Genomic DNA, 18,198 nt, shown 5'->3' on the forward strand with positions numbered 1-18,198 from the left:
ACTGTATCTCCCTCGTATATCTCCCTATAACCCACGCACCCTATAACTCAAGCATAAGTAAGGTAAGCATAAATATGAAACTTTCACAAAGATGTTATAAGGATTCGAAAAATAAGTTGTTTTCCTTGTTTCCACGGCCTCCTTCAGAATTTGCAAAGGCTTCGACTACGTAATATTCTCTCACTCGCCAATTTAAACTTATTCAGTCGACCTCGAGGGATTGAGGAGAACGGTCGCTGGTCGGTACTCTGTCACCATCTTGTAACTTCAAACTGCGCGCCAAATGTGTTGTGATTAACTTTGAAATGTATTCTTAGTGTTTCAGTGGGTTTCAAGTGCTACATATACCAGCACATTTGTTTTCAGTACTACTGTGTATATGATATATTTGGCGATTGCTTGTGGTTAGTGAGTGTTTGTTTTCGTCTTTCAACTGTCTTTGCCGGATACGTTTTTTAGGTGAGTCTAATTTTATTAGTTTTTTCATTCCTGTTTTTGTTTATTTCAATATTAAATAAAGTGTTTCAATACTAATAAATACCTAATCTATTTTTTTATACTACCTACTAGGTATCGTGTTTCTTTTTAAAGATTATAATTATATGTGATTAGGTACCTATGTGGTCCTAGGTACCTACTAAGTTTTGTAGGTATAGGTATATAATATAAAAAAATTAGCGATATTTATTTTTTATATTTATACCTAGATGTACGTTCCTATACGACATATTAATATCCCTTAATGTATCTTCTCTACGTTCTCTACAATTTAAGCTTTTACAGATTTACACTGTTAGGACGTTATTAAAATCCGAAGAGTCATAGGTTCGGTCCTTAATATTAGCCTATAAAAGCGGTGATAGCCTAGTGGGTAAGACTTCGGCTTTCCTTTCGTGGAGGAGTTACCTATGTGCGTTTTAATTTTAGCAATTTAAATATGACTTACTTTAAACGGTGAAGGAAAACATCGTGGGGAAACCTGCATGCCTGAGAGTTCAACATAATGTTCTCAACGGCGTGTAAAGTCTTCCAATCCGCACTTGGCCAGCGTGGTAGACTACGGCCTAAACCCTTCTCATTCTACGAGGTGACCCTATAGTAGGCCGGTAATGGGTTGATGATGATGATGATAAAATAAATTTAACTATCTTTACAATAGGTAGTACTTACGTATGTACTTCTACGTATTCAATAATATTTTACCTTTATTTTTTTCGGCACGGCTCAGAATCGTGGAACTTGGAACTCCCTACAAAAGACCTATGTCCAGCAGTGGACGTCTATCGGTTGATGTGATGATGATGATGATTACAGTTGTTACACAGTTACCTTATACAGTTCGATTTCAAATTAAATTTTAACTCAAGTTTTATGCAGGTAGATAGCTGTATACTAAAACCTCTAATAAACAAAAAAATATTACACAATCAAAACCTTAGTGCCAAAGAACTCGCCGCTCGAATCTAACCTTTCCGAACAAATTGAAAGTTATCTGTGGTGGTAGGTTTCTGCTTCATTTACTTCGTTCTTATTGACGTCATTCAGTTTCATATATTCGGACCTACATAAATATGAGTGTACCTATTTATTACATAAGCTCCCATTAATTTATATAGACACTAATGATAAGTTAATTTCTGTCTGGTGGAAAGATTTCGGCTGTCATCTACCGAAAAATACGTGCCGCCAAGCTATTGAACGTTCCGGTACGATACCCCTTAGAAAACAATTGGATGTATGGGTTTGATATAACTGCCACATCTCTTTCAGCTTGACCCGCTTCCATCCCTGGCTGCATCATTATTTATCGGCAGGTGATATCGCAGTCAAAGGTGTTCACTTTAATAAACTAAAAACGAAATATTTTTTTTTTCAATTTCAATTACATTATCTAAGTACACACGTTTCGCTCTGACACCGCATCGCATCGCGTCTGGCATCGCATCGCGTCTGGCATCGCATCGCGTCTGGCATCGCATCACAAAATAAAATAAAAGTTAATAACAAAATTGAAACACAGATTTGTCTGGTTCTCACGAATAAATAGCAAAGTAACTTGTAACCCAGCTTTGCTTCAATTCAATAGTCCTTTTTTAAGTTACTATTTTCTTTACTTTCCTTGTTTACTTTTTATTTTTGGATAAGACGTACCTACTTAGTTCTGAGTCCATTTCTGCATGCCAAAACGTGTATGCAAAATCTCATGATGTCAGTTGACTAGCTAAGTTTTGTAAGCGTGACAAACAAGCAAACCCACATAATTTTTCAACAGAAATTATTATCATTATTATTTCTTTAAGTATCATTGACTTTTGCAAAGTGCCGCCTTTTTCCATCCAATCACATCTTTTGCGTGTCGGCCATTAAAAATCCAATGAAGAATAAAATAGAGGAACTTTTTGTGGTCTTTCAAATAATTATCGTTCGATAATTTGCTACGAATTGCAATATCCGAATTCGTTGAGCGAGAAGCCGTGCATTCAAAAAGCTCCTTTCATCATTCGATAAAATTTAATCCCGAAACGAAAACGAGGAAAGTCTAAATATTTTTTTACGTTCCTTTTTTCTATACATACCACAGTTCTTTTTGTCAGACAACTACCTACTTACTATACCTACCTAATAGCGTTTTTGTTAGTAAAAAGTTCCAATGTACAATAAAGAACAGAATGTCGGTCTGTTACATAACTACTGAGTACTGACTGGATTTCGCAGAATAGAAGAAAACTATTAACTCTGCCTCTGTAATGCCTTTTTAGGGCCGGAATAATATAAACAGTTTATTTTTTCAAGATATTGCTATATCTATATATATATGTATATGTATATGTATATATATATATATATATGTGTATATATATACCTATATATATATATATGCACCCTTCAACAGTATTTCGTAATTCCGTTACACGTTGTATATTATAGCCAAGCGGGCTATATCTTTTGGATGCCTGAGTATATTTCATGATGATCTCAATGTACAATTTGGCCAGCGTGGTTGACTTCGGTCGAGGCCCTTCTCATTCCGAGAGAAGACCCGTGGCATGTAGTGGGCTGGTAATGTGTTGATAACGATGATGATGTCTGGACTTAGTCCTCCTCTTTCATAGGAAAGAGGGATTTAGAGTGTACGCTGCGCCCAAACGCGAGTTGAGGGCTATGTTAATTGTTTAATGATTTATGTTTTCCCGGAAAATATTACCACCTTTAAAGGCCTTCTGGATATATAATAGCAAAATGAACTACCTTTTTAAACATCTATACTATAATAGATGTTGGTATATTTATCTAAGTTATAGGTAAATGAGAATGACGTCATGTCACTGTTGACTGCTTCCAACCTACGCGCCACCCGCGCTTCACACCTCAACAAAAAAATGTATGAACATCTTCAAATACGGGCAAATATTGCTCACGAGTTTTTTGTTTGCACTGCTTTGGTGTATGGCCAGGGTAATCTAAAGCGGAATAAATAATCGGTAAAAAAACAATAGTAATATCATTGTCTTAGGCCCGATTTCGTTTATAAGATCAAGCTGTTTACGTAGCGTTAAACTGTGTTGAGGGCTACAGTTTGAGTATGGAGGGTAGAGGTAAGGAGAGTCATCTGTGTATATGAAAAAGTGTCGTCAAAATGTATTAAATTAGGATGGCGCAACATTTGCATCAGGGTAACTCTTAAAAGAAGCGCCAAATATAAATATTGTTAGAGTAGGCTTGAAAAATAAACAAGGAAGTATGGAGATACAAGGAAGTAAGGTTATATTTACCACAATATTTTGTACAACGTAAGTTGTTGAAATTCTCAATAATTAACTACTTTAGTCGATAATGACATTAAATTTTTTAACTCGGCATACTTCAATTCATCTACGATTGCTACATTCATACCATACCCTGTGCATCCACCAGCGCCATTGTGGAGGATTTTTGAACTGTTATTTAGCGCATACACTGGACACTTTTTCAACTTTTCTGCTATATAAGATGACTCTCCTTACCTCTACCCTCCATAAGTTTGAGCATTTGAACGTATCGCCAAACGTAGTTATAATGGTTTCCAAACCAATGGCGAAAGCCCTTAGTAGGGTTTGTAGATGTGACATTATGACGGTCGATTTATTTATCTAAAGAAAACGATAATAAAACTGTCATGAACTATTTTGCTTACAATATCTGAAGTATAAAACTAATTACAAACTGAAATATAAAATATTTCACGAATGCTATTTTTTAGTAATCTTTTACTCTTTACTTTTTTACACGTGCCAACCGTTCTTATCCTTTTTACACGCTTTTATTAGCTTCACCTGTATGTTTGTTTCTATGTTTGTATATTTATATGTTGGTATGTTTGCAACCGACTCCTTTTGACTTAGTTTTGACCCTCTTCAAAAATTCTGATTTCGTTAAAACCTTGTAGATGTTTTGAGGACCGATGACAATAGACAAATTTTATAAGATTATTCCATTTTTCAATATGCAAAATAAGTTTGTTAATTTATATTAGTTTACTATAGTCGATAAGGTAGGAATAATGCTTAAGTCGATTAGTTTTGCTCTAATAAAATAATAGTTTAAACAAAAATCTAATAAAGCACGCTGTTATAAATAAAGTTTGGATTTTATACCAAGCGTGTTTTTAGTCTTTTTGAATTTTAATTTTTGGTTATTCCCAAATAAATGGATACGAAAACTTCGTGATTCCTTGATTACTATAAATCCATCATCAGGAATTAATTATCCTCGTGGTACTTTTAGAATCGCAACGAGCCGAAAATTCTCCTGCTTTTCGTGGAGTAAGCGTAATTTTCATAGTGGAGAAACCTCGAAAAGTTTACAGTTTAAATCCGTATCTTCTTTTAACCTGTGCCTAGCATCCTGTAATATGCTTTTGCTAGACTAAAAGCCTCTGCCAACGAGAGAGTTTGCCGATAGTCACCAAGCTGGGCAGAGACGGGTTGATGATCGCAGTAGCTGATATCTGGTAGTGTTCTGATCTGGCGCTAAGAATTCTATACTTTCTATACTTTTTTAAAGGAATATCTACACTAGATTGCCTTAGGGTACTTACTCAACCAAAAATACCAACACAAAGTGTAATATCAGAATCTAGTTTTAACTTTAAGGCTTAAGTGTGTCGTGCAGACGGGCAAGTCCACCTGCGATCGAAGGTCGTGTGTCGAAAGCTTGTTCTACATTCGCCGGTAATTGCATGGAACAAACCGTTTTGGGTTTGTCTCTTAATGGAGGCATGGTTAAGTAGGTAGGTATCTGTCAGAGTTAGCATTGTTCCAAATTCATCTGTGTTGCCATTTTTAGCTTACTATTTTTTTATAACATGTTTAGCTAACAAATTTTGTTCTACTGCAAGTTTCTCCTTGACTTGCAGTTACCTGGTAGAAGTGATCATACGGGTTCAATGGCTTTACCTGGTGAGTGGTTTTACCTGGGTGAGGTATTAAACCTATTAAGAACATACATGATACAGAAACCGTATACACCACTAATATTAAAGCATCAAAAACTACTCCACTTTAGTAGTGTTTTTCGAACAGGCGGTTAGTCACTTAATTACATTTAGCAATTCAATTATTATTTTACCTCTTAATGTTCTAAATTTTATAATAAACAGGTAAGTGGGAAAAGTTTGTGAACTAGCAACATTCCACGTGCGTGAAGTGAAACGTGCGCGGGTCGTTATCACTGTTTTCGCGCACTCCATGAAATAATGGCTGAATGAGGGTTCTGTATGTTCTTAATTCTGTGCCCATACTATAACTTAATCCAGTTTTACGTGGCATCTTAGCTGAATGCTCAACTGCCTAGCGGCACGTGTTTGTCGGTAGCTAGCCACGGCCTAAGTCCCCTACCAGGCCAGATCACAGGATGTTAAGAAATTATAAATTTTTGCTCCCGCCTGATTTATTTTGGAAAGGCCTCCATACTAAGTAAGGGTCAGGGTCAGGGTCCAACATTTTTACGACTTCAGCGAACACAAGTATTTTAATAATCAACATTGACTTATAATTATATCGACGTAAAGATCCTTTTATGGATTCTTCTGCGTAACCAATCGGCTACACGTGGGAGTGTTAAGGAAGGTGACTTTGAAACATCGAGTTCTAAGGCTGGTAATATAAAACATTTACATTTAAACGTTTCCAAAATTACGTAATTACGTTTATTGCATTAACGTTTTAAAAGGCTTATGTGGGCACGAGGTCTGCAAAGGACAATGAAACCATTCTTTGAATCAATCAAGCCTTGATCCATTATCATAATTAGATTACATTGATATTTAATTTTACCATCAAAAACCATCGCCTATAAACGCAGCAATAGTAGGCAGAGCATGCAAGGAACACGTTCTACAATTTGCCGCCCTGTGCACATTAACCTGAGACGTAGGTGTTATTTCCCATGTGCCTGTATTTTCACCAGCAACACCAACCTTCAGATCAGAACACAGCGATGCTTCTTAGCGGCACAAATAACGAGGAGCTCTGCAACAAAAACTACTACTAAAAACTAATTTTAATGAAGAGAACTAGTAGAGACCCTTATTGTTAATGTTACGGTAAAGTCCCAGAACGGTATCTTGCCTTGCCGGCACTTAACATTTTTAATTAAACGCGAGGGTCCGGTAATGAACAACGCAATCTAGGACCCATGCATTCTATTGCTAGCCTCTAAATACCTACTTGCAAATAAAATAAACGTAAACTCTTGTTCAACTATTTTTTACGAAAGCTGTAGGTTATCTTTTATTTTCTCTAACTATAAAAGGCTTTGCCCTGACTGACAGACAGCCCAAACGGCGGAACTGCGAGATTCGAAATTTTACTAAGATGTTTTTTATTTAAACCGCACGGGGTTTAAATAAAGGTTGAAAGTTTGTATGAACAGAAAATTTATATTTTAGATTGTATTTGCTTTAAGTTTGGTGCGTAGTTGGTTTTCTAGAGAGGGGCATTGGCACCGCGGGATTTTTTTATGGCACGAAGCCCTAACCACTAGGCGATCACTGCTTCAAAAATATATGTATTTAAAAATATATTAAGTTAAACATTAAAATAAAATTGCAAAGTTTATAAAATTGACCGATTGGTTTAATGGGGGAGATTTTATTGAGTAAATGTTATCTAGTTAGTTACAGTAGCAAAAAAATCTAGGTTCCACGCAAGATATTTAAAACATGCCTTCGAAATGTTGACTTATGGGCATGGTACCCAAAAAGCTTGCGCTATTAGTAGCTCTTTAAATAGCTAGACTTAGTTTAAAAAAAGAGCCGAATCCTTCCGACACCGCGTTATGCCTTTTCCATTTAGTTTTACTCACTTTAGCTGACTACTCGTTAAAAGCTCAAAGTAAAGTAGGTATTTATTTTTTAGTATATTTGCGAAAATCTGTGTCTTTAGTTTGTTTTTTACCTATCTTCGGTATAAACTGATCTTGCTGACATTTGGCACACATGTCGCTTGCATGGACGTAGAATATTTATCCCGGCATGCTTGCAAGCTGCAAAGTAAAGCTGCAAAGTAAAATTTTACCGAGAGATAAAAAAAATATCATTTGTTACCAATGCATGGCTTAATCTTTAAATTGGAGAAAACACCCAAAATAAACGCGGACATAATCGCGGGCAACACACACACAGGCACACATTAACCAACTGCTATTTACCTAGTTCAGCATGTAACAATATTGGATCATCTTAGTACCTTACGTTTAAGCGGCACAAAATAAATGTTGCGTAACACGATCCCATCCTCGGAAAGTACGCGTGACGTTTAAATAAAGCACTCGTAATACTTGGAAGCTCAGTAACCAAGGTAAATCTAATTTGACAACAGCTTTTATGCAGGTCCATTTATCCATACTTTAATATATTATCATCCTTACTAATATTTTAAATGTAATGTAATCAACTTTGTTTTTAGCAATGAGTTAGTTTAAAAGATTGTGTTAAAGGTGTTATTGTTGTAACAAAGGATACATTTTGTCCCAGGAAAACAAACGGTTTTCAAGGGATTCGTAAAAAACAGTAATAAACATAGACGAAGAATCGGTCAAACAGCTAGTAATGTATATTTCAATTTTTTTTGAATCAAGTTTAGTAACTGGTATGTAATAAAACATAGTTTTGCCCTAAGTTTATAGTATTAAGTTTTTATAGTAAAAATATAATTTTACGAAAAATATCAAAAAAGGTTTTTAGCTATCTGGTAAATCACCCAATTGTTGTGGATGTTAAGTAATTCTAATTCATATATTTAAGTGAGACGGTGACATAAAATTTTCCTACGAATGTCCGGGCTTGAAACAGCTCAAATCTTGAGTTTAAATTGGGTTAATGTAATAAAATAAATGTTATTTCTGGAGGGAGAAACATATAAAAGTTACAAAACAATATTATCCTCCGTACCTTAGTTTTGAGATCACGTTAAGCCTTAGATCCCGGATGTCAACATCACCATAACATGATATAAATCTTTTACTCATGTCACATTACTGTATAAATAATATAGCATCGCAGATCTCAGAATTCCATCCAGGTTTGCTTACCAGCGATTCAGCCTAAGTCGGGATGAACTTGCGGAACACTAGAGGTAATAAAATCTCACTGGCAATACAGGCCCTGATACAATTTATCAAGACTGTCGTAACATGGTTCTAAATACATGAATGGTGGCAACTCTTTAGCAATAGACCTAAATGCGAATCTTCACAAGTAATGCGTATTGTACAAACATCACGAACTTGCTATTCTTTGACAGATACAAACAATTAGTCGTGACATTGCCTCAGCATGTACCCCATTATCATCTAAATTACTTGCCCCTAAATGCTAAGTTTGCTTGAGCGTTTCGCAATCGTAGATACTAGACTTTTTTAGTTATAGTCAAAACATGATCTATTATCTATATATGATTTAAGTGTCACGATGTTTGTCAGGGATAAACTCCGAAAATACTGTACTAATTTTACCTTTTTTTTTAATCGTGTATTTTATTCCTACTTAAGAAATAGGATACCTCAAGCTATAATTTCAATATTGTTTTATTGCAATTTAAATAATAATTGAACGAATTACAAGAAAACCACAGCAACGCGTGGCCGGGTCTGCTAGTTTTACCATATGTTTAAAAATGCCATCATGATATTAAGTGTTTTTAATTCAACTTGTATTTAATTGATGGTGATAATTTCGTCGAGGGTTCATTGCCTTATTGAAAATAGTTCTCATTCTATATCATTGCAGATGCAGATAAAAAGAGTTATATTACTAGTGTTAACCACATCAATATTATGTTTTTAAAACTATACCTTCTAATTGAAACATTAAGCAAATAATTTGATGTTAATTATAAGTATCAAATTCAAAAATGTTTAATTCATATAGACCTTATCACAGGCACTTATGAAACGTTCATACAGTTAACATGTTAACACATTAGTGTTAACATGTTAACTGTATGAACATGTTAACACATTTAACTTTTAAAAACTGCATGTTAAACTGCATGTTAGTGATGGTGTTAAAGGCTTCCTTTAACTTAAAACTAAAGCTAGGAGCTAGGAGGAGGTATCTTATAAGAAATGCACAGAATTAAAAACATACCCCCCATTAAGCCATTATTGCATGCAGTTCATTGTGTCCAAAAACTGTGGAAACGACCCGCGAACATCCCTCTTCACACCCAATGACGCTACCTCACAAACTTATCCCATTTTTCACATTTTATGGTAAACGTTTAGAACATTGGAGGTAAAATAATGAAGCTAAATATAATGAATTGACTAACCGCCTGTTCGAGAAACACTACTAAAGTGGAGTGGTTTTTAGCTTCAACATTGGTTACTGTATGTTCTTAATTCTGTGAAGAAATGTATGAATGCATTAAATGACCACTTAACTATATATTTTAGTTAAATAGTTCTGACCTTAACCGCTCGAGCTAGTTCATTCGACAGCAATAAATAGCGTCGCATTGAATGTAACCAACATTCCATCCCAAAACTTCAACTGTTTAACATATGTGTATAGTTTTTGCACATATATCTTTAGACTACAATATATAAGTATTTTTGTCTACCTATATTTCCTATTATATCAAATATTGTTCACGTAGAGACTCTTATAATAGATATATTTGGGTTCAAGAGTTCTTTTAACAAGTACTGTGAAATCTAACGATATTTCTACACAACGGAACCTAGTTTTTAATAGCTGTACTGTAGACATAGTCTTGGAACATTATGTAGGTACGTGATGTCACGTGGCTGCCATGATGGTTTTGATAAGACCTACTGTGGCAAACAGCCTGTGACATAGGTTTTGCTTGAGGTTTTTTTAAACAAATGAGTTACATAACTTATTACAAATTAATTTGAGTTGCTATAATAGCCTGCCTCTTTTTGTATCATCACTATCATGCAGTGGCGTGCATAGAGAGTATGCACAAGGCATTGTAAGAGTTATCAAAAGCCTACCCTTAAGTATTTATAACTCGTATTGGAGATTTTCTTCATTTTATATCATCTGCATACCCTGTGCATACCCTCTATGCACGCCACTGCTATCATGACTACTGTACTACAGCGAAACCCAGTCCATCTCTACGCAGTGCTGTGAATGAATGTGTAACTAATGTGTTTTTTTTAAATCCCCTGGGAACGTTATCCTTCAGTTTTTTCGGGATAAAAAATATGCTATCTTGATTTCCAAGATGTAAGCTATAATGTGCCACATTAAAAAAAAAATAGTGCGCTAGATGAGTGAACATTAAGTCAAAAACAATCATACAGACACACTACCGCTTTTATTTGAATTTAGTTTGAATTAAGCTAATATAAAATAAGTATTTAAGTAAGAAACTATTTTACGTAAATTCAAATCGTGCTTACGAAGAAATAAAAGTTGGTGGGTACGCTCGAAACGACGCGGCGACGTTTAAACGGCTGTGGTTTTTCGGATTGTTATTTTTTTAGAAAAATCTCGCTAAATAAAACTCGTTTTCATATTTTTTTTAATCTATTTAAAGAGCTATTATTCTTAAGTTACTTTACTTATTAAGTTGGGCTTTTGTGTTTCGAAAATAAAATTAATCTACACGATTATTATCTTTTTCGAACGGGCTAAAGGAATGGAAATAATAGATCACATGAGGAATAGTAGATTCGCATGGTATGATGAAAACATTACCGCTACGAAGCATGTTAATTGTAAAGTAAGGAAGGAAGGACAAAGAAGTGGAGGAAGACCAAAGAGATGGATGGATTCTGTAAAAGATAATAACCCTGTAATAGCACTCCTATGATTGCGAGATGACGGATGAAGTGCAAGACATGTTCACCGACCCCACTCAGCGTGGGATAAAAGCAAGAAGAAGAAGAAGATGCAAAAGGAAATTTACTAAGTGAATAGGAATTTGTATACTAGACTATTAATTAAAACTATCCGTTTATATTACAACGCCGCAAATATTCATTTTCCCTAACAATAGGTTGTTGAGGATTCTCAAAACAGACTTTTATAATTCTAATTTGGTACACTTAAATCGTGTAAAGAAAGCGTACATAATAGTTGTATCCTTATTTTAAAAAGTTACAGTTCTGTCAAAAGTATTGTTGTATGGACGGCGACATAATATTATGTCGAAATATTATTGTGATTCATAGGTACCTATAGAGGTATTTAGGTAGGTGACCATATAGTAAAATAATAGACTATCAGTATGGGAAGTTTTCATTACTAAACAAAATGAAATAAAAATTCCTAAATTAAATACCAGAAAACAATGTATTTTAGACTATATACCTAAGGCCACGGTATGTACCTGCCGACTTACTTTTATAGGTATACTCTATGCCATTTTATTTATGATTTAATATTTAAGTATCTAATAAAATAAGCCGTCACGTTGCGCGTATGGCGATATTTTTATGGTCTCAACTAAATGCCAGAAGCTGATTGGTAGTAATTGTCACCTTGATAGAAACCGCTTTTATTTTATTATTATTATGTAACACAATTGACAACAATATGCTCCTTATAGGTTTATACAACGTGTCACCGAATTACGAAATAATGTTTAGGGATGAATAAGAAAATTTCATAAGGAATCACCCCGTAAAAATATTAAATCAAAAGGAGAATATTTAATTTTCCATAAAAACGAATTAAAAATATTCTAACTGTTTACTTATGACAACCCTATTAAAAATAAAATACCTACACGCGCATAGTACGTACCTACGCCACACGATGTGTACCTAATAAAGTGGCAGGAGTCACATGTTTTTAATTTGCATGTGATGTCAGGGCTGTATCGGACTTCTTTAAGTAAAAATTATGGCAGTGGTTCACTCAAAATCTATTAGGTTTTCGGCTTCACGGATTAGACTCAGAGATATAACATAATCTTCCTATAAAGCCTGAATTATTATTTCAGTTATATAAACGTTGTATATATAATATATGTAAACATATAAGGAGCATATTGTACTTTCATTAATTGTATTGTAACTAATCTCTCTAAACTAATCTATATTTGTATACGTGCTGGCCTTTTCACAACGTTTTATTAGGAAAGTGTTGCACTATTTTATAATTTGGGTTTACGCTTTTATAAAATGATACCGAATGTAATATTTGATTTACCCAAGTTTGAAAAACGTAGGTGGTAACCATAATATTATATATATACACAATTGTTGAATTTCTAAGTGGCAAGACTGTTGGAGGCAGGACGCTCCGCTATCGTCTCACAAGTCAAAAAATGATTGTTAAACTGTAAAATGATATTTTAAATATAGAATAATCTACTGAGTCTCTTGACGGCTTCTTCTCGCTACAAACTGCCTTCCAAATCAATGGTGGCGTAATGGGGCACTAAAACATGTACTGTTTGTAGTGCCTCTACCACCGGTTTGTAACTTGACGTTTCAATAGTGCTTAAAAACAGAATTCATTTATATCAATATATTGATTTAAGAGATTTATTTAGACACAACTGAATGAACATTCACAACAACTGAGTGAAAAATATGGCACTTCTTTAACACCTGTCAGTTTAGGTTAGTTTTTAGATTTGACTCCTACAGAATTGGCAACAATATCTTACCTTTAATATTCTGGCAGTCATGTTGGTTATATAGGTGCTTTATTTTTACCACCTAAAAGAAATCTCAAATTAAGACCGAACGAAAGTAGGTACACGAATAAGAAATTATAATAATTACAACCTACGTAGTTTCACGTATTGAGGTAAATTCATGTAAGACATACCATCACGTACCTATGCATAATTGACATTATTTTCAAATTCTGAACCGTTCTTATTTTCCAAGTATGGCATACTTACCTACCCGAAATTATAAGTGTTAACCTTATAAAGTGTTTATTTTTAATGCAGAACGATTAATGACGCTTTCACAAACATTAAGAACTATGAAATCTGACAATGCTTCTGAATCAACACTGTAGGTTTCCCCATTCTGATTATGGAAAGATTTAATTAGTTACTTAATTACTCAATAATCTATTTAATGAAACACTGTTTTCTAATGTGTGGTGAGACTTTATAAGATACCATGTTAGTGTAAATGGGAGTAAGCATAAGTTGTTATTTTCTTCCAGGTTGGCATGATTATATCTGTTTATAAATATACTCGTAATTCTTCTTGGAAAAGTACTTCATGTATTTTCAATTCATCGTAATTCGAATTAATAGTGAGTCAATTGGACGGGCGCCAAGTACCTTTCAAAACTTCCACTGCCTTAACACCCCATATTATAAATGAGAAGGAAACTATAGCTTTAAGCATAAAACCTCGAAAATTTTAATGTTACTCATGTTCGACAATCCTTTATATATTATTTCCAAAAGAATCATATTATATTAAAAATATATAAGTATAATATTTTGTTCTAAATTATTTATGCAACAACAAATGATTTACTTAGGGCTGATTTTTACTTAAAATTCAAGATTTATCTACAGGTAAATTCGTATAAAGTTTTAGAAAGACACCGTCGTCGTGTTTATAGTTATTTCCAAATATCGCCGGTTCGCAAGGCAGATTGTACGGAGAAAGTGCTGGTAAAATACGCAGCAGTTGTTTTATTCTAAATTATCTTTAATCTGCCAATTTATATCAAAATGGATTGTGGTGCGTGTAGACACACGCACTACAATCCATTTTAATCCGAAAAAGTCTATAATGGCTTGGCCGATTTGAATTTTTCATTTTTTTCCATGTTGTGGTTGTTAAGGAACAACAGATTTTTTTTTAAATAATCTGTTGAAATTGCCATGCAAATTAAGCTAGCATCGGTTTCATATATTATAACGCCCATATTAATTATATCATCGCCTAAACTTTTGTGTGACCATAGACATATTTAACGCGAATAAACTCTCGTGTATGTGCTAATGAAACATAATGACAATGTAATTTACCTGAGATCAAGTGTCGTGGGCGCAAGGACATGACGTCATGCGCAGGCGCAGCCATCTGTGCGGTTCGCGAGCTTGATTTCCGCACCTGAGGTGATCTGAGCTGATCGTGTCATAGCTAGATTATAATTATTATTAGACTCGATTGGTCTATAATATTGATTCAAACTTTTACTCTACCTTATACAGAGTATAGACAGTGCATCGCAATAAAATATAATTAAAAAGTTATATGGGTAAAGTTTTTTAATAACGCTAAAAGGTATCTAATCTAAGTACTTATAGTTGGTTTTTTAAAACATCTCAATTGCTCTCGCGTTAGTATTGACAAAATTATCGATACTAATTCTCTTCTGGTGCTGGCGAAGGAATCCGGCAAATTCGATGAAAATCTGAGATATATACAAGTGTATATTATTCTTCAAAATATTCGTCAGTCATCTTAATACCCATAACACAAGTTACGCTTACTTTGGGGCTAGATGGCGATGTGTGTCGTAGTATATTTGTTTAATATTTATTTATATATGCATATAAAAATTATCGTAACTGAAGTCACGCTTTACTAAGAAAGATTTTTTTATTTCGAAACTCGCGTTTATCTCTTGTTTCTTTTAAAGTTATAATTGACGGGCCCAGCTAATGGTAAGTGGAAAACCATTGCAAAAATACCGCTTGCCGGCAAAAATGAGCATGGCAGTAGTATGTACTTCTAGCTCTGTCACAAAATGCTCTACTGCCTACAACTGAGACTTGCTGGACTAGATTTGAACCCCTAAACATGCTAGAATATATATACTACTACAGCTACTATATGCTGAAAGTGAGGCGAGTTGATTGATTGGAACCAACAGTTGTCCAATTGCCAGACCATGAAACTAATGGGCCTCAGTACAGGTACTACCGAGCTTCGGCCTAGCCTAAGGGTTAGGTAACTTATAGTTACTATGGTCTGGACCATACTAACTATAAGTAAATGCTGGACCTTGTACACCGCTATCTGAATTAGTAGCTATCGTGAGACCTATTAAAACGTATCTGTTATCTATCCACGCCATTCGTGATTCGAATAGTTCGAAAGGTTATTAGGACCTGCTTGATATAATAGACCTTACACTGAATCCGCCTTTGAGATTTTATTGTCTAAAGCCAGCTCATTTGTTAATAGTTCACGACATGCACATTACAGGTTTAAAGACTAGGTTGCTCTTTGGATTAAGCTTTCCATTTATGCTGTTGCTGTCTAACTAAAATGTAAACATCGATATCAGTTATTACAAAATAAGTGAACTATAAAAACTGAACCCTTTAATTAGAAGGCAGGATGAAGAGTATTATGGTCCGATCCAGGACCACTAGGTATATGGTATTATTTCATCATAATGAAATTTAAAGTGATCTCAGCATCCACGCGTGACCTTTGTGACGAGTTTATTTGCATATTTGGCAGATAGGTTTTATTCAATTTATTAGTATAAATATTGTCGTTCAACGTCAAAGATTGTCGCGAGATCGCTTTAGTGATAAGACCGCCTTTGCACGCTCTATTTTCTATTCTAAGTTTCTCTGTGTATGTTTTTACTGTGTATAAAATGTGTGTCGCAATGTGTGCAATAAAGATTTCAAACAAACAAACAATATTGATTTTCAGAAAACGACCATATTCTAAGCACACTAAACGAGAAGCTCTTGCTTAAATATATTTTAACTCCCACACTCCTTTTAACGGTACTTGCGGAACATCTATCGTCGATCTATGTATACGAGAAGTTGGTATTCTAAAGCTCTAATAGGAAGCATTACAATCAAACCCTTACTCAATTACAGCCACAATGATGAATGTGTTCAGACAAAGGATAATAATTAGCACGCAGTTCATTACGACGCAGATCTCGTGCGGCGATGGGGCGATGGTATGCATTGCTTGCCAGTTGACTGCCGGGAAGTTATTATGTAAACACCATGAGAATGAAGGATAGAGATTTATAAGGTATTGTAGACAGTGGCGTGCACTTCATACATGCGCAAAAGCAGATATAACTAGTATTAAAGCTATACTAGTTATATCTGCTCTCTATTTTATCCCATCTTCCTGCTTAATGCATACCCTAGTCGCCACTGATTGTAGATCGTGTATAATAACATAAGGTATTTTGTGTGTAAATAAATAATAATAGGTAATAGTAGAATTAATAGATAGTAGATTAAATAACGACAATATTAATCAATATTTAGTATTAGTGATTACGAGTCACGAAGCTGAAGTGAAAATGGACGATGCACATAGCTTGGAGAACCTATTTGGGGTCCCAAGGTGCTGCCAAAGAATGGCGATCCCGCACCGGTATTTGCAGCGTTGGTGGGCATCCAACATGTAGGACAGACGACTAACGACCACAAACGAGTCGCTGGGAGTCGCTCATTCATTCATTCATTCATATAACAACGTGATACAAAAAAACTGTTGGACACTGGGTCCCACAGAAATGCTGTTATGGCCACCATGTGCCGAACACGCAGCTTTGGAAGACCCCAATTAGATAGACTGACGGCATAAAACGAGTCGACTTAGACGGAAGGCGCTTGACACAGGCGGCATCAGATCATGATAATTGTAAATCAATACAAATTCACACCGCCTCGCCATTTGGTAACACGAAGATTACTTACAAAATAGCATAGCGTTTAGTAACTATGGAAACAATGGTAAGCGTTCGAGTTGCGTTCTCTATTAAATACTTAATATGGTTTATTTATTAAATAGTTCCTATTTGAGTAAAATTTATGAGGTCGTATTTATTTGGTGCGACACGCGATTTGAAAACGCGAGGTGCCACTTTAATGCCCAAATGCCAAATAAGATAACATCCTAACTACTTTTAGACCGTGAACGTAGTTTACTCTTTCATAAAAAGGACTTAGATGATTTTGAAAAGGATGACGATAAGGGCACATGGCATGTTTTATTATTGACATTGTATTTGGCACCATCAATTCTGTCATTTCCATAGTATAAGCCAATAACCTTGAGATGCCAGTTTAAGCGTCCCATACTCGAACCCGTTGGCAAAAATCCAGTAAAACGTCACATTTGCTAAATATTTCAATTTATAACTTGTACCTTGCATGTCGCATGTAAGCTGCCAAACGCGGGTCAGAAGCAGTGACCTTGAACTAACGTCCACAAGAAGTCACGAAGTTTTGAAGCATGTTTTCGTACTCCGTGACAAGGTCGCTGCGACGGATCTTGTCAACTAACCTTTTAATATGTATAAGAATTAAGTAAGTCGCAATTTAAATATTCAAATGTAGCTACCTTCCATGACTTAATTGATGTAACTTCCCAAATGGAGCATGGTTAAGCACCAGTTAACGATATGATTTATTTATAAACTGTTTGATGAACGGTAAAAGCCTTGTGGTAAACACTTCGGTGGATTCGGCTTTTTGGGGAGAACCTACAACTTTTCTAAGTTTTTAATTTTTGCAATTAAATATCACTTGTACAGCTCTATTTCACGTAATGTTTTTTTTAAAGATTAAGTAGGTATGTACTATTAAAGTGGAAGAGCTTGTGGTTCGACCAGGAAGGCCCGGGCATACGTTCGAAATCGTGGTAGTTTTTATTTAAAATGCCACCCGCTGCAAGTTGCAACATGCCAGTGCATTAACTATTTCTAACACCGCGCTTTGCTACTAGGTAATTTAATTATGTTTGTTAGCGAGCCCA

General features: G+C 34.9%; 1 protein-coding gene across 1 annotated transcript in view; it reads left to right on the forward strand.

Moving 5' to 3' along the window:
* The first annotated feature begins 227 nt into the window (after nucleotides 1-227).
* The window catches only part of LOC120623367 (zinc finger CCCH domain-containing protein 13), an 84,303-nt gene continuing 66,332 nt past the window's right edge, over nucleotides 228-18,198 (forward strand). Inside the window, exon 1 of the mRNA XM_039889354.1 lies at nucleotides 228-459. The gene's annotated coding sequence lies outside the window, so the exon portion shown is untranslated. The remainder of the gene's footprint in view (nucleotides 460-18,198) is intronic.

Source organism: Pararge aegeria, chromosome 1, assembly GCF_905163445.1.
Source record: "Pararge aegeria chromosome 1, ilParAegt1.1, whole genome shotgun sequence".
Taxonomy (NCBI): Eukaryota; Metazoa; Arthropoda; class Insecta; order Lepidoptera; family Nymphalidae; genus Pararge; species Pararge aegeria.